Here is a 16,381-nt window from a genome sequence, read left to right as displayed (position 1 = left end):
GCAAAGCCCTTGATCTTGAGGCTTGCTCTTGTGAAGCTTCTGTATGTAGCAGAGAAGCTTAGCCTACCTATAGACATGCCTAAGAGTTACTTTTAGAGGAACTTTTTGTAGCTCAGATGTGGTCTTACTCTCTCTAAGCCCAACTCTGCAACTCATTGCCCTTACTCTTATATGGGACATGACATTCAGGGATGAAAATCTCCCTGGTGGCATGGGAGAAGACTCCCAGAGGTGAGTCTGGCCCTGGCACTGTGGGATCAACAATGCCATCCTGGCCAAAAGGGGGAAAAGAAGAGTAACAAATAAGGTATCAATGGCTGAGAGAGTTCAAATAGAGTCGAGAGGCTACTCTGGAGGCTACTCTTGTGCAAGCTTTAGCTAGACTTTGCTACCTATCACAGCTTGCCAAGCCCCAACCGAAATGACTCCAGCCAATCCTAAAGAACACCTAGGGCAATATATGATTCTACAAAGGTTCCATTCACTAGGATTATTTTCCAGAAATCTACAACCTCCAGATGGGTTCCTAGGCCACATTAATCCTGAAACACAGAAGGTCCAGCCTCTCCAGAACATCATCTAGTTCCACCCCCATCCCATATTATCACTAGCCCTTACAATATGAAAAAGTTAAAATGGGCCTAGCCCAAATAACCCTAAAGAGTAGGAGAAAGATCACAGGAGGTGGTGGAGTTATACAGAGAAGGTAGAGTTTAACAAATGAGTATGATTGCTGAATCATTATACTGATATTTCTCTTAGTCTACAGTGTCTTGGAGAAGCTAGTAGTAAAAACCTAAAATTGTGGAAGTGCAACCCATACCAAACTCTGAAATCTGTTCCACAACTAATTGTTGTGGTGTGCTTTGAAGTTCATTGCTTTTTTTGTGTTTGTGTTATTTTTCACAAAAAAGAAAAACCAAGTTGATTGTGATGATGAATGCACAGCTGTATGACAATACTGTGAACCATTGATTGTACACACTTTGGATAATTACATGGTATGTGAATACATCATATATCAATAAAATCACATTTTTTTAAAGACCTATGTTGAATGGGTAGGGTAACATTTCTATGGAAATAATCTAATCAAAAGGTCCCACCCACAATTAGGAGGGTCACATTTCCATGGAAACAACCTAATCAAAAGGTCTCACCCACAATAAATCTGCACCCACAAAACTGGATTAAGAAAGCATGGCTTCACCCTCATGAAACTTATTCCTGCAAAAGATAGGTTACTTCTAATTATGCCTAAGGGTCATCCTCAGAGAACCTCTTTTATTTCTCAGATGTGGCCTCTCTCTCCAAGCCAACTGGGCAGGTAAAGTTACTGCCTTCCCTCCTACATGGGGCATGACTTCCAGGAGTATGAATCTCCCTGGCAACATGGGTCAAAACTCCCAGGATTCACCAGGACCCAGCATCATGGGATTGAGAAAGCCTTCTTGACCAAAAGGGGGAAGAGAGAAATAAGACAAAGTAGTTTCAGTGACTGAGAGATTTCAAACAGAGTTTGAGAAGTTATCCTGGAGGTTTTTCTTATGCTTTATAGAGATATCCTTTTTTAATTTATGGTGGATTGGAGTGACTGGAGGGAAGTACCTGAAACTGCTGAGTTGTGTCCTAGCAGTCTTGATTCTTGAAGGTGATTGTATAACTATATAGCTTTTACAATGTGGATGGTGAAAACTTTGTGTCTAATGCTCCTTTCATCCAGGGTATGGACAGATGAGTAAAAAAATATGGAAAAAAGTAAATAATAGGGGGGGATAAGGATTAAAAAACTTGGTAGATTGAAATACTAGTGGTCCATCAGAGGGCTGGGTAATGGGTATGGAATGTATGAGTTTTTTCTTTTTATTTCTTTTTCTGGGGTGATGCAAATGTTCTAAAAAGGATAATGGTGATGATACACAACTATGTAATGATACTGTGAGGCATTGTTTGTACACCATGTATGGACTGTATGTTTGTGAAGATTTATCAATAAAAATATGTATTATTTTAAAAGAGCATGGCTTTTCTGGGGTATATAACAGTTTCAAACCAGCACAAGTGGCTTGGTTTTGTTTAAAACAGCAAGAAACTGATGTCTGAGTGGACACTGACTATATAATTGACCGCTTAAAATGACAAGGAAAGATGTAACTTACATCATGAGCTGAAATAGGGGAGGAAATAGCTTAGTTGTGACCTACAGAATGTGTTTATGCCAAGCCCATTTTAACCATTTTTAAGTGTACAATTCTGTGCTATGAGTTATTTTTACAATGTTGTGCTACCATTAACACTATCCATTACCAAATCTTTCATCACCTCAAACAGAAACTCTGTACTCATTAAGCAATAATTTCCTGTTTCCCCTCCCCCATCCTTTGGTAACATCTAATATACTTTCTGTTCCTATAAATTTACATACTCTAGTTAGTTCATAAAAATGGAATGATGCAATATTTTTCTTTTTGTGGTTTGACTTACTTCAGTCAACAATAATATCTTCAAAGTTCATCCATACTGTAGTATGTATCAAAACTCTCTTCCTTTTTACAGTTAAATAACATTCTATTACTTATCTATATATAAATCACATTTTGTTTACCCATTCATCTATTAATGGGCACTTGAGTTGTTTCCATCTTTTGGCTATTTATCATGCTGCCATGCACACTGATGTACAAGTATCTGTTGAACTCCTGCTTCAATTCTGAGGGGTATCTGCCTCTAACAAATCCATTTTTAATCCATGAGCTGATATGTAGACTAGCAGACTTAGGTCTCGTACAGCATCTTAACATCCCGAGCCCCAGCTTCCACCTCGGAGAGTGAAAAACTTCACTGTCTGCCCCAAGTTAATCCACCAGTATATCTAGGTACCTACTGAACTGAATCTTGTGCAGAATCATTATTATCTGTTTGCTAAGGTAGGAGAGAGATGAGAAGGAAAGAAAAAAGAAATGTGATTGTGTATTTTTACTGACTTTCATGAAGTATAACTTGGAAGGAGGTGCAGTCCTACCTCCAACACATACATAAACATGGAAATCTTCCAAGGCACAAAGATTTTTAGACAAGCTTCTTTACAAAGATGAAGTATGTTATCACCTGAACAATGTATGTTTAAGGGTATAGGAAGGCTCGCTATTCTCTACCATACTTTTTCATTCAGTGAATAATGTCTAAAATACCATATTTTGAGTTTTGTTCCTTTGGGTGGTGTTAAAAGAATGGGGAGGTCAGACAATAGTGATAATTTTTTTCTCTCTCACATAATTTTATGTCAGAGCTATCCTGCCTCTTTGGATTTTAAGCCGATTTTATAGATAAATACTTGTACCTGCAAGGAATCTCACTGATAAAAAGATATAATTTTTACCTTCTGCAGCTAAAAAATAGGGTGGGGGAAGGGCCAGAAAGACCAAGTGCCATGCTCAGGTTATTCTGCAGATCAGAGACAGGGCTGGGTCTAGAATGAGGGTCCCCTGACACCTAGCCTAATGACTTCCATGCACTGCCCCCCAAATCTTTATGCGTGGTTCCAACTCCATGAGGCTATCATAGTGCAGTAACACATGAAGGAACACCTGTAAGATGAAGGAACACCTGTAAGATGAAGGAACACCTGTAAGATGATGGAACATGAAACCAAATGCAATAGTTAATGGATTCTTAGTTGGTTAGGCCATATGGTGAGAATACTCAACCTGATAGAAGTTGGATATTGGAAAAAATCATAACATAATTTCATGTTCGGAAATTTTACAAACCTATTTTTTATGTTTTGCAAACTACAGAAAGACAACTAGACAAAATCTTTTCTTCTAGTGGGATTATGGAGAATCTGAATTGTGTCTTTTTTTTTCTTAACAAGCATAAGGAAAAGAACGGAACCAACTTCCCCTGCCCCACCCAAGGACGTATTAGAATCTTCAGCGGGGCATTTTTAGATATTTATCAAAAGTGGGCATAGGTTTCAGACATCAGGCTGAATCCTAGATCTAATGTATCTAAGGTCTTGGTTGAATGCTCTTAAAGTTTTACTCTGTTGAGCAATTGCTCAACCTCTCTTTAGGTGGCTATTCCCAAGATGATCAGAGAAAGAGAGAACAATGCAAAATTATCTCCACTGCTCAGAAAAACAAGACATTTAGCATTTATATGGAAGCGCCACAGAATCATCTCTTTATATAAAGGTCTACAATAGCTTTATTAAGACTATTATAGAATAAAATCTGAAGATCTTACCATGACCTTCAAAGCTATCTTGCTCTGTCCCTTGCCTAATTCTCTGACTCTTTCCTTACCACTCTTCCTTGCTCATTCTGCTCTAACCACACTTGTTTAAGTTTGAGCAAATCCACACTCCAAATACAAACTCATCTCAAGGCCTTTGCCTTCAGTATTCCTTCTCCCTCTTCCTCAGATCTCCAAATGACTATGTTGTCCCCTAATTTAGTTGTCAGCTTAAATAACACTTCCTCATGAGACCTTTCCTGATCACCTAATCTGAAATAGAATGTTCCAACCATTTTTTCTGTTTTATTTTCTTCAAAGCTCTTGTCACTATGTGAACTTATTTATTTATGTATATATTGATTCTCCTCTCAACAAACTTCACAGGACATAAATCTTATTTCTGTTGTCTTTTCCATATCCCCAGTCCAAGAACTACCTTTCCACTCGTGAAAAACGGGTTGAGAGTCTCTGCTCCTCAGTGTTGGCTATTGGTCTGGCTGTCTTCTTTTCCAGTTTCCAGGACTTGAAGTCCCTACCATGTTGTCTGAAGAAAGGAAACTCAACAGAGGGTTGAGTTGGGAGGGTTCTACTTCAACACTGATGAGCAGGCATTGGAAGACCATTTCAGTAGCTTCCATCTCTGAAGTGGTTGTTGTCAAGGACTGGGAGACTTAGTGGTCCCAGGGTTTTGGCTTCATCACTTTCACCAATCCAGAGCATGTCTCAGATACCATGCCAGCTATGAATGGAGAGTCCCTGGATAGCCACCAGATCTGTGTGGAGCACGTGGGCAAGTCAGCCCGGGGAATAAGAAGGGGTGCCTATGAGGGCACAGGCATGGTCACAGTGACTCTAGAAGTAGTGGGGACCAGGATATAAGAGCAGCCAGTATAACAACTGGCTGGAAGGTATAGATATGGAAGGTCCAGAGACTATGGTAGCAGAAGTCAGGGTGGTTATTACCACTACTCTGGAGGGAATTACAGAGACAATTATGACAACTGAGATGAGGCCTACACACATATAATGTAGTTAGGAAGCAATTCCCAGATGTACCTAAAAGAAAGCTCCATCAAGACCATGATTGCTAAGAGGTGTTTTTTACTCTACCTTATGAGAACACCACTCTGATTATATAGAAGAACTTCTTTAAAATGTCTCTGAATGTCATCTTTTTAATGCTGAAAGGAAGATATATTCTGTTGTGTTCCATATAGTATTTAGGATGTCCTTCATGTAGCTGATTAAAAAGATGGAATTTGAAAACAAACAAAAAATGGGTTGAATAATTGATTCAGCAACTCAATTAATATATCAGCAATGCCTGTTTCTTGTACATCCATTGAGGGATGCAAAATTTAAGGTAGAGACCAGAAAAATCGTGGGCCCAGATATTGGTAGCTATCAGGTACATTTAATAATAAAAGTAAAAATCATTGGCTAAGAGAGTTCAAATAGAGTCAAAAGTGTATTCTGGAGGCTGTTCTTACACTATATTCAGCTAGATATTGCTAATTACCAGGGTTTGCCAACCCCCAATCAAATCCATTTCTGTCAACCCTAAGGAACATCTAGGGCTTTATCTGAGATTCTACAAAAGTTTCACACACTAAGATTACTTTCCAGAAACCTACTAACTCCAGATAGGTTCCTAGGCCAGAAGTCCTGAAATTCAGAGGGGTCATCCTCTCCAAGAATATCAACTAGTTCTATCCCATCCTATATTATCAACATCCCTTTCCAATGCGAAAAAGTTAGAATGAACATACCCCTAAAGATTGAGATAAGGATCAAAGGAGAAACAGAAGTTATAATAAGAATGTAGGATTTAACAAATGAGTATGACTGTTGAATCATTGTATTGATGTTTCTTTCATTCCCCAGGATCTTGGAGCAGCTAGAAGGAAAAACTCAAAATTGTGGAACTGAAACTCATATCAAACTATGAAATCAGTTGTATAACTACTTATTACAATGTACTTTGAAATGTATTGCTTTTTTGTATATGTGCTATATTTCACAATATAGCACATATACAAAAATATGTATATTTCACAATATTTAAAAAAGGACTATTAAACTCTATAAACTTCTAACTCCTACTTCAAGACCTAGTTTTTCTCCTGTCTGGTAGATAGATTATGTTCATAATGGGTAAAGGAGTCAAGAAGTAGGTAGCTTGCTTCAGCTTCTTATTTGAAAGAGTGTGTTACTGCTTGTGGTTTTGCAACATTTTTTATTGGGATCCTCCACCAAGCACAGCAGAACGCCTGGTTATGCCTGGGTGGTGAACACATAAAGCTTCCTACTGGAAAAATTAAGCTGTCTCAAAGTTCTTTGTTTAGGGAGTGTGCTGTTTTGAAGCTGTCATGTACCCCAGAAAAGGCCATGTTCTTTTAATCCATTCCTGTGGGTACAGATATATTGTGAGTAGGACGTTTTGGTTAGGCTATTTCAAGTGAGATGTGATGCACCCCATTCTAGGTGAGTTTTTATCCTTTACTGGAATCTTTTATGAGGATAAAAAGATAGGAAAAGCCCAGAGAACTCAGAGAGAGAAACACCAAGAAAGAAATAAAAAGAAAGACATACCCAGAGAGAGCTGAAAGATAAATACCCAGAGGAGCTAAGAGAGGGCCCACTCAGAGAGAAAGTCACTGGAATCAGAAGCTGAAAGCAATGGAATCCAGGAGTGAAAGACCAGCAGATGCTGGCCCTACGCCTTCTCAGCTGACAAAGGAAACCCAGATGCTAGCAGCCTGTCTCCAGAGAAAGTATCATCCTGTTGAAGCCCGAATTTGGACATTTTCATGGCCTTAGAAGTGTGAATTTGTAAACTAATAAATCCCCAATGTAAAAGCCAGTTTATTTCTGGTATATTGTATTCTGGCAGCTTAAGCAAACCTAAACAGAGAGCTATCCTCCTAGTGTTATATTGAAGATCTGAGAGACAGAATTTTGTGTTTATCAGAACAAATAAAAATAGAATTTCAGCTTCCTAATAATTTAAAGGAAATTCTTGGACCACATATTATTCCCCTTTAAATAGGCAGGGCATGTGAAATTTCATGGTAGAATAAAGCAATAAATACCTTGAAGCAATCAAAGTAGTATATATACTTAGACAATCCCCCTAGATTTGAAATATATATTTATATATTAATTATTTTTTAAAACTGAACAAAAAGAATATCTAGTGTACCTACAAACACTCCAAAAAATCCAAAACAAATCATTGGAGGAAATTTATAATTTTATTTATTAGTTCATAGATTGAAATTTTGGTTCAAATTCATTTTCAACCAGAGTAGTTTTTATTACCCACAAGCCCAGGTTAATCTCAGTGGAAATCCTTTTTTTTTAATTGACAAGTCTAATCACATGAAGCTCAACTCCAAGATGGTTAAAGACTTCTGGATATCTGCATGTCTGTGTAAGGATTATTATCATGTCTAGTCCCAGAGTGACAAATCATTCAGGCAAAATGGATTATAGATGCGGTCAGATGTGGAGAGAAGCCCAAATCTACACATTTAAAATATGCTTAATGGGAGATCTTTGATAACATTGAATGATGAGACCAGATTTGCTGCCATTGTGAAACTGTGTCAGAAGCATAAATGAAATCATATGTTTGGAACAAGGGTTCAAAGTGATCTTTAGAAGCATGGTATCCATTCACAGTCATCTCTCAACCTTCCATGCAGCTCCAATGCCTGTCTCAATGGTATTTCCTACCCCAGACACTTCATTTAGAAGCTGATTTTCTGACATACTTGAGCAGATTCCATCTCCATTTACCATTCATGCACAAATCCTTTCCAAATGCATTTATCTCATTCTATTATTCTCTGTTGTATATGTGTCACTTTCCTAATGCAGGTCAAGTAACATATTCAGACAATGCCAAGTAATTTTGTTTCTTATGCCCTCTGCTTCCTTAAAGATCATTCCCCCAGGGGCATAAGACAAAGAACCAAACCAGGGACAAATATCACTGACTTCTTATTCTCAAAATTATGTTTTTTAAATTTTAACTATATTTCTACCACTCTGTTTCCAAAGGCTGTATCTGAACTTTTACCAAAAGTGCGAAAAAGTGTGTTTTCTCTGTGGTCTCTGAAGTGGTCACAGAGCTTGTAAAGCTGTGAGACAGAGAGACTTCTTCAGTGAGGCCTTGATGAACTCATTTTCTCCCTTTGTCCCTTCTTCCTCATCTGCCTCCTTTAGGACTTTCAGCAGAGATGTCTTTGCCACAAAGCTTGGTTTTAGGGTAATATTTCAATAAAGTACTCAAAATAGGGATATAATGAAGGACAAGGCTAAAGGAAGAGAGGAAGCCAGCCAGCCAGCAAGCAAGCAGAAGAACAAAGGCAAAGGAAAAGACTAGAAGGAAGAAAGAAGGAGAAGAGGAAGGAAATAAGAAGGAAGAGAGATGAAAAGAGAAAATCACATTTGCCTTTGCCAAATGGTTCAAGAGCATTTTGGTAAAGACTCTTTTTCTTTTTATTATTATTTTTTAATCTGCAAAAGATAAATGCCTTTGGATTTGAAATATTTATGTTTAGTAAACCTTACTGAAAGATGCTCTGTGCAAATGTTTTGAAACACAAAGCATACACTCTAGAAAAGTGCAGATACAGCCTAGTATATTTCCTTCAAGCTTGAAGATGCCTTCACTATCTTCAAAACAGTATTTAAGTAGTTCTCAAGCTGTATGCAATCATCCTTGCATTTGCTAATAGCTTGGAACCTTTGCCACAGCCAGTGGCTGAAAACTTGGATAATTGATCCCATTCTCCTTGCCTGGATGAAGCAAATAAAGCTTCTGAGAGTCTAGATTCAGGGAAATCGTGGTTCACAGAACACTGGACCCATATGATGTTAATTAGTTATATCGTAGGGGAAAAGATTGCATGATACATCAAATTGAGAGACCTGAGTTTCAACAAAACGAATTCCAATCATGACTCTCCATGAAGGGAATATTTTATGCCAATTTTCCCGTCCATTCTTGTGCAGAGAATGTGCAGGGATTAGTGTTCCAAGGAATGCACTTTAGGACACATTGGTCTAGACTAATTCCTACTTCACCTCAAAACTGAACAATTTCTAGTCTCATTCAAGGGTAATAAGATAACTATCAACCATGGCTATTAAATGTGGAGATGAGTTTCATTTTACTGAAATGTACATGGTTTGAGGAGAAGCAAAAGTCTGTATTTTAAGGTTTTGTTAAATGTTTGTCTAATCCCCAGATGTCCAGGAGGAACTGAAGTCACACTCAATGTAGGCAGACAAACCAGACTGTGGGAAGTAATCCTGGCACAATGACAATAATAAATCTAGTCTCAAATCTAGGCCTTGGCAACTACTTGCTGCCTGACCTTGGATAAAGTTTAATAATCTCTGAGATTCTATTTACCTCTTTAACATGAAGGTAATGATGCCAAACCTGTAACTTTTTCTGAGGATCAAATGAAGTAGCATGTGGAAAAACACCTTTCCTAGGGTTTTCCCTTTTTTACTTCCCTCTTTTCAGCAAACAGCCCACTCTTGAATCCCAATCTGAATAGTTCAAGAAAACCTCTGAGATAAATAAACATCACCTTTAGCCCACAAAAACAACCTTGGGAGATTCTCTTTGCCATTGCAGTCTTGGTGGAACAGATACACAGGCTGGATTCCACTCACAGATGATGAAGTTTCTAGGCTGTTCCTCCTGAGACTGCCTTCTGGAAAGGCTTCTTGTCAAAAAACATGGAGATCAATCTCATCCCAAAGGTCAACGTGTTTGTCACCTCCCGTCTAGACTACTGGAGTGCTTGCTGCAGGGACCTCCCAGAGGGAGCCAACAACTGACAGCAGACGACTGAGACTGTGACAGCATGCCTGCTGGTTAGGTCAGCCTGAGGAGAGCCCAGCACACCCAGGAGGATTCTCAGCCTTGGCTGCTGTTTTACATCAAGTCCAATTTATGGTCTGGGCTCTTGTGTTAAATCACTAGACAGTGATGAGCCTGGATTGCTGGAAGACCTTCTCATTCCACACGGGCTTCTGATAACTAGTTGGACACAGGAGGTATTGGGATGCAATACAGATATCTCTTCATTCAGGCCTGTTTTCAGTTCAAATTACTGGCCCCATGCGTGCCCCTAGTTAACCATGTACATGTACTAGGGCCAAAAGAGTTTGTGTGTAGCTCTGCCTCCCTCAATCGGATAACAGAGTCCAGGACATTCCAAAGGATTAAGGAAGTAAGCTGAGCACACACACACACACACACACACACGCGCACACACACAAAAAGTTAAAAAGAAAAGAAGCCAGTGGAACTAAAATTAGCATTTTTGTCCCAAACCAGCCCCTTCCTCAGGTCATTATCTTGAATTGCTTAGAATTCAAATCACTTTCCTGCCTACAAATCCAGAAGATATCTTTTTTTTTTCGTATGCTGTACGGTGGGGTCCCCTTTCATTATTTTTCCATGTGAGTATCCCATTATCCCAGCACATTTGTTGAATTTTTGTTTGGTTGGTTTTTGTTTGTTTGTTAGTTTTGAGAAAGTGCATGGACCAGAAATTGAACTCAGGTCTTTGACAGAAGATGTCATTTTTGAGATGTTTTCCTAGTCAGCAGAGTATCATCAATATTCTCTAACAACTCCTCTTACAATCAATAGTTCTACTCATTCATTAAAATGTTACTGACCAAAAGTTGTGGGAAAGTACAATTCTATAACATAGTCCCTGCCTTCAGGAGACATGGGGCTGAAACATACAACCTCAGTCCCTGGGACAAAGTGGGTTTCTTTAAAAATGTAACTGATCCTTTCCAGGATTCAACTTCTACCAGCTTGATCAAGAATGAAGTTAATCAACTGTCATTCGGTCTTTTGAAGGCAGGAAGCTGATCTTCTTATCATTTGTCAATTTTCCAAAGACATGTTTACTTTTATTTAGATGAACTTTGGCTTCCAGCAAAACAGCAATGAAAGGAGAGAAAGTATGCTGGGCAAGAGAGGTTTAGAGAAGAGCAGAGTTACCTGTCTAGAAACTAGAATTTCTTATGAAACTAGAAAGGAAGTGTGTTCATGTGAGACAAAAAGACAGAGAGAGAGTGAGAGAGAGAACACCACATATTGGATTACCCAAACTGTCACTGTCCATTTCATCAGCACGAACAATTGAGAGAACACAGTGTCTTAAACCAGACCCTATCCTCCAACCATTCCTTATAGTCAATTTATACAAGCTTGAAGTGTTTGTGCAGTTGGGCAATCATCTTACTTGACCAAAAAAGAAGACCGTATATATGGTCTGGAAATGGCAGTGACAACCATTTCTATCTAAGCAACTCCTCACAGCTTCTTTGATTCAGCACAGCTTCTGATAATACTTTTCTTTGTATTTTCCCTTTTCTTCTCATGAAATTCCTTCCCTGAGTTCTAGACAAGATGGAAAATTCTACATCGAAATCGTTGAGATGACCTAAGATTCCGTCTTCATGTATGTAGCCCCTATAGTATCAGACAGATTTGTTTTTAAGTATTTCAGGCCCATAACTCTTTATATATCAGTATTAGCAGGAATTTGTGCATTATTGTTTAGGCTTTCTCTTGCCCTCTAATTTCTCCTTGAATAAAACCCAAGGAATTGGGTGGGGGGAGATGTTGGTTTGAAACTGTTATACAACCCAGAAAAATCATGTTCTTTTAATTCCTCGTGAGGGCAGACCTATTTTGGGAGTGACCCTTTGAATAGGCTGTATCCATGGAGAAGTGACACCACCCATTCAGGGTAGATTTTTAATCCACTTACTGGAGTCCTATAAGAGGGAGACCTTTTGGAGGAAGCACAAATGCTCAGAGACAGAAAATGCCCCGGAGATGTTAAGCTAAGAGATGAAGTTCAGAGCTTGTCCCAGAGAAGCTAAGAGAGGACCCATAGTTGCTTGGAGAAGAAAGAAAATCTCCCTTGAGATGCTAAACTAAGAGAAAGAAAATACTCCAGCAGAAGCCAGAAAGACCCACAGGAGCAGAGAGAGAGAAAGCCATTTTTAAACCAACGCAGGAGAGAAGGGCCAGCAGACGTCATCATGGGTTTCCCCACATGATAGAAGAACCGGGACACAATCAGCCCTTCTTCAATGAAAGTATCCTCTTGTTGATGCCTTAATTTGGACATTTTCATGGCTTTAGAATTATAGCTTGCAACTTAATAAATCCCCTTTGCAAAAGCCAATCCATTTTTTGTATATTGCATTTTGGCAGCTTTAGCAAACTGAAACAGGGGATAAGACGTTTCCATGCAGTTCTCTTTCTGAGCAGCCTGTTATTCTTGGTGCATCACCCTCATTTTCCAAAAGTGGCACAAAATCCAGCCAGACATTTCCAAGAAGCAGTATGTCATTCTTTAATCCTATGCTGCTTCTAAAGTAACCCAAACAAGATTTTCTTCTACTGTAGAAGGAGTGCACCTTCAGCTCTTTCTCCAAACCAGGGACAAGATCTTGAGTCTCTTAGCTTGATTCATCATTGGTTCAATCAAAGAAATAAATAAAAGTGAATTTTTCTTCTTCTAGATAAGCATTTACTAATGAGTGACACCCTCTCATTGTGATCCATATCCTCTAAAGCTGTAGTCTATTCAATATTGTGATGTCTTGCAACATTCCCTGTGAGTCTCGTTACTAACTGCTTGATAGTTCTGAGAAAGGGCATCTGGACCAAATACATTGGAGGAAGGGAAAATATAAATAAATCTTAACAATCCAGTTGGGCAATCATCTTACTAGACCAAAAAAGCAGACCAAGCCATGTAGGGGAGTGCAAATTATATGCATATCATACAAAAGCCCTGAACCTCTACACTCTTGGTTCTCATGAATGGGTGAGCCTTCAGGATATAAAGAGAATCTTTTTTTTTCAAAACCAAACAAGTTCTTCTTATTCATTTATGTGTATGTGTTTTCTTTACTTGATGTACAAGAATGATGAGATCTAAATTCCCAAACTTGTAGTAGTACAGAGTTGTATCTGGAAATTTCTATAAATTTTCCAAACTAGAAGGGAAAAAAAATCCTCTTATTTTGTTCACCAAAGGACTTATGATATTATTGATGAACATTGTAGTCAAACTGGATTACCAACACTGAGGAGGTTATTCCATAAAAGTAAACAATATCATTTTATACCATTTGGATTAAAGAGTGGAAGTGGATTAAGAAAAAATCTCAAATAAAGAGACAAAGGGAAGGATTGCATTAAAGAGTTTAATGTTTATGTAGGGTGTAAACCTAAAATGACACGGCCTTCTTTTTCATTGTAATTAGTTGTATTAAAAATTAATTAAACATTTATTGAGTAACAGCTACATATGTGTGTGTATATATATATATGTATCCCATATTGAGGGAGGACACACACCACAAAAATCAATGAAATATACTTTTTAGCTACATGGAATCTGATATGCGATTGAGGAGATTAGACAAAATATAAACTTATATGCAAAACTTAAATATGTATTCATCCATTTTACATTAAAATTAACCATGTGAGTTATGTAGAATAAGCGTTCATTCTTATGTAATCTGAAAGAAAACCAAGGCTGAGAGAGGCTAAATGATTTGCACTAACGTCACACAGAAATAATAAAAGGCAGAACACAGATTCAAACCTAAGTTATCTGACACCAGATCCACTATAATTCACTGCCTCTAAAACTCAAAGTAAATGTCATAAGTGTCAAAAGGAAGGTATGTGCAAAGCGTTATTGGCACTCTTTCTCACTGAGGAAACCAGAAAAGATTTCATGGAGGTATTTGATCTGAGGCTTGAAGGAAGGCAGGATTCTGACAGACTGTAATGGGCATATAGGAAATCATAAGCTAAGGGAAATCATTTAAAGAGAGCAAAAGGTAAGGAGTGAGGAAATCATGCACACTTAAAGAAAAGTAAGTGGTCCAGTTTGACTGGAATACTATTTTATAAAGGAGAGGAGTGATAGAAAAGCCTGGAAATCTGGGTTGGGATCAGGTCATGGAATGCCTTGAATGCTTTGCAAAGGAATATGAACACTTGGTAAGCAATGGAGAATTACTGATGATTTTTGAATAGAGGAATGATAAAATCAGAATAGAGCTTTAAGATTAATCTGGCAGTAAGATGTAGAATGATTTGGAGGAGGCTGAGAACTTATGAAGCCATGGCAATAACCTGGATAAGAAATAATAAGGTTTAAGATAGTGAGAGTAGAAATGGGAAGAAAATATTGGATACATGTGAGGGCCATTAAAAATATAAAATCAAAACAACTCTTTGACTAATTAGAGAGAAAATGTGAGTGAAAGAAGGAAGCTGGCATATGTGACTACAAAGCTAACACCAATTACTGAATTCAAAAAAATAAGGAGTATTTGACTGTGCCCAGTATTCATCAGAGATATTTGTCATGGAAAATGTGGAGCTGTAAGAAAAAAATCACCTAACCTCCCTGTCGCACCCCACTATATGCAGCTGTGGCTAAAACAGGTGGTGGCTAAAACCTTGACTAAGAACTTGATCCAATTTTATAGGGGGTCAAATGTTTGTATAATTAATGAAGCACCCATTAAAAGGTATGTGGTCAAAGGTGGCGCCATTACTTATTTCAAGCAAAGATATGTGTTAGTTAAGACAATGCTAACTGCTGTGAAAGAAAAGCCCCCAAATCTCTGTGGCCCAGCACTGCAGAATTTATTTTTCACCCATCTGAGTCCAGTTGCTACTGGCAGAAGACAAGAGACAACACATGATATAGTCATTTGGGGACCCAGGATTTAGAAGTTCTGTCATCTTTAACATATTTCCAAGAATGTCTTTAGCAAATGAAAACAGGCAAAATGAATCTCTTCCTCCCTGTGAATTTCAGCTATATAGCATCTGAGAATTAATCTTTGCTCTTAAGACTATGGCATTGTGTCTGTGGTGTATGTGTATGTGTTTGCGTATGTGTGTGTGATCCACCATTTATGTGCTGAACTCAGAAGAATATAAGGCATGCCTCCAGCTCACACCACTAAAAAACCTTCTGTGGACCCTGACATGAAGTGCCCACCCACCTGGCCTCTCTCACAATCCTGGGAATGGCAAAGTCAACCCTAGACCACCCTGCTCCCACCATTTTCCATTATTTCTGTTATACCTCACTATTATGCTGAGTATTATTCCAGACTTGGAAATCCAGACTTAGGAAATGTGCTGTTGGGAAACATCACACCCACAAAGCATCCGGTAGTGTGAGAGGATGGAGCCTAGTGAGGATGTGACAAAGCCCCAGTGCTTTGGGTTTCCCTCAGAGTAGACTGGAGATCTGTACTTTGGAAGTTTTAAGAAGAATTTCCCTGAAGAGAGACAAGGACCTGGGGACAAAAGGCCTAATCGGTACTGCAAGGATATCTTGTGGCTGGTTTATAAAATTACCAGTTTATTGCAGCTGTAGCTGACTATAACTATGCTCAATGAAGGGCTTGGTTCCCGCAAATGAGATCATCCAACCAGCTGGGTTTGATCTGATCAGCTGAAGACTTTTAAAGGAGAAGAAGAGAGAATTTTCACTGCTTCTTCAGCCAGCAAGCCTCTCCTGTCAAGATCCTTCATCAGAGCTGCCAGCCACACAACCTACCCTACAGATTTGGGACTCATGCAGTTCCACGGTTGTGTGAGACACTGTTATAAATCTTATATTTACAGATATCTCCTGTTGGTTCTGTTTCACTAGAGAACCGTAATATGTCACCCTTCCATATAATCTTTAAACTTTGTGTGATGTGTAGAGGCACCTTAGAGGAGGGCCCATAAAGAGACACAGGCCTGCCCCACTGTGTCCCAATCTGTGTTTACCCATCCACACAGAACTTCAACAGGCATCAGCATCACCCCAAGTAGACCACACTACATTAGTTTGATCTTTGAGTCCCCTAGCACAGCCTTCACCAAACTGAAGAACTGGGGGTGTTTGTCAACTTTTGATGTAAATAAAGGGAGTCATATATTTTAGTAAGAGGTCAAGTACAGAGATAAGTGTTAAGAAATCCTGAGTGTCATTATGATATAATCATGGGAGTGGATGAAATGGACAGAGGAATGTGGTTAAGGAGA

General features: G+C 38.6%; 1 pseudogene; it reads left to right on the top strand.

Moving 5' to 3' along the window:
* The window catches only part of LOC143657077 (RNA-binding protein 3 pseudogene), a 119,999-nt pseudogene extending 114,755 nt beyond the window's left edge, over positions 1-5,244 (top strand).
* The last annotated feature ends 11,137 nt before the right edge of the window (positions 5,245-16,381 follow it).

The sequence above is a fragment of the Tamandua tetradactyla genome, chromosome 2 (assembly GCF_023851605.1).
Source record: "Tamandua tetradactyla isolate mTamTet1 chromosome 2, mTamTet1.pri, whole genome shotgun sequence".
Lineage (NCBI taxonomy): Eukaryota > Metazoa > Chordata > Mammalia > Pilosa > Myrmecophagidae > Tamandua > Tamandua tetradactyla.
This window is presented reverse-complemented; position numbering and strand designations above follow the sequence as displayed.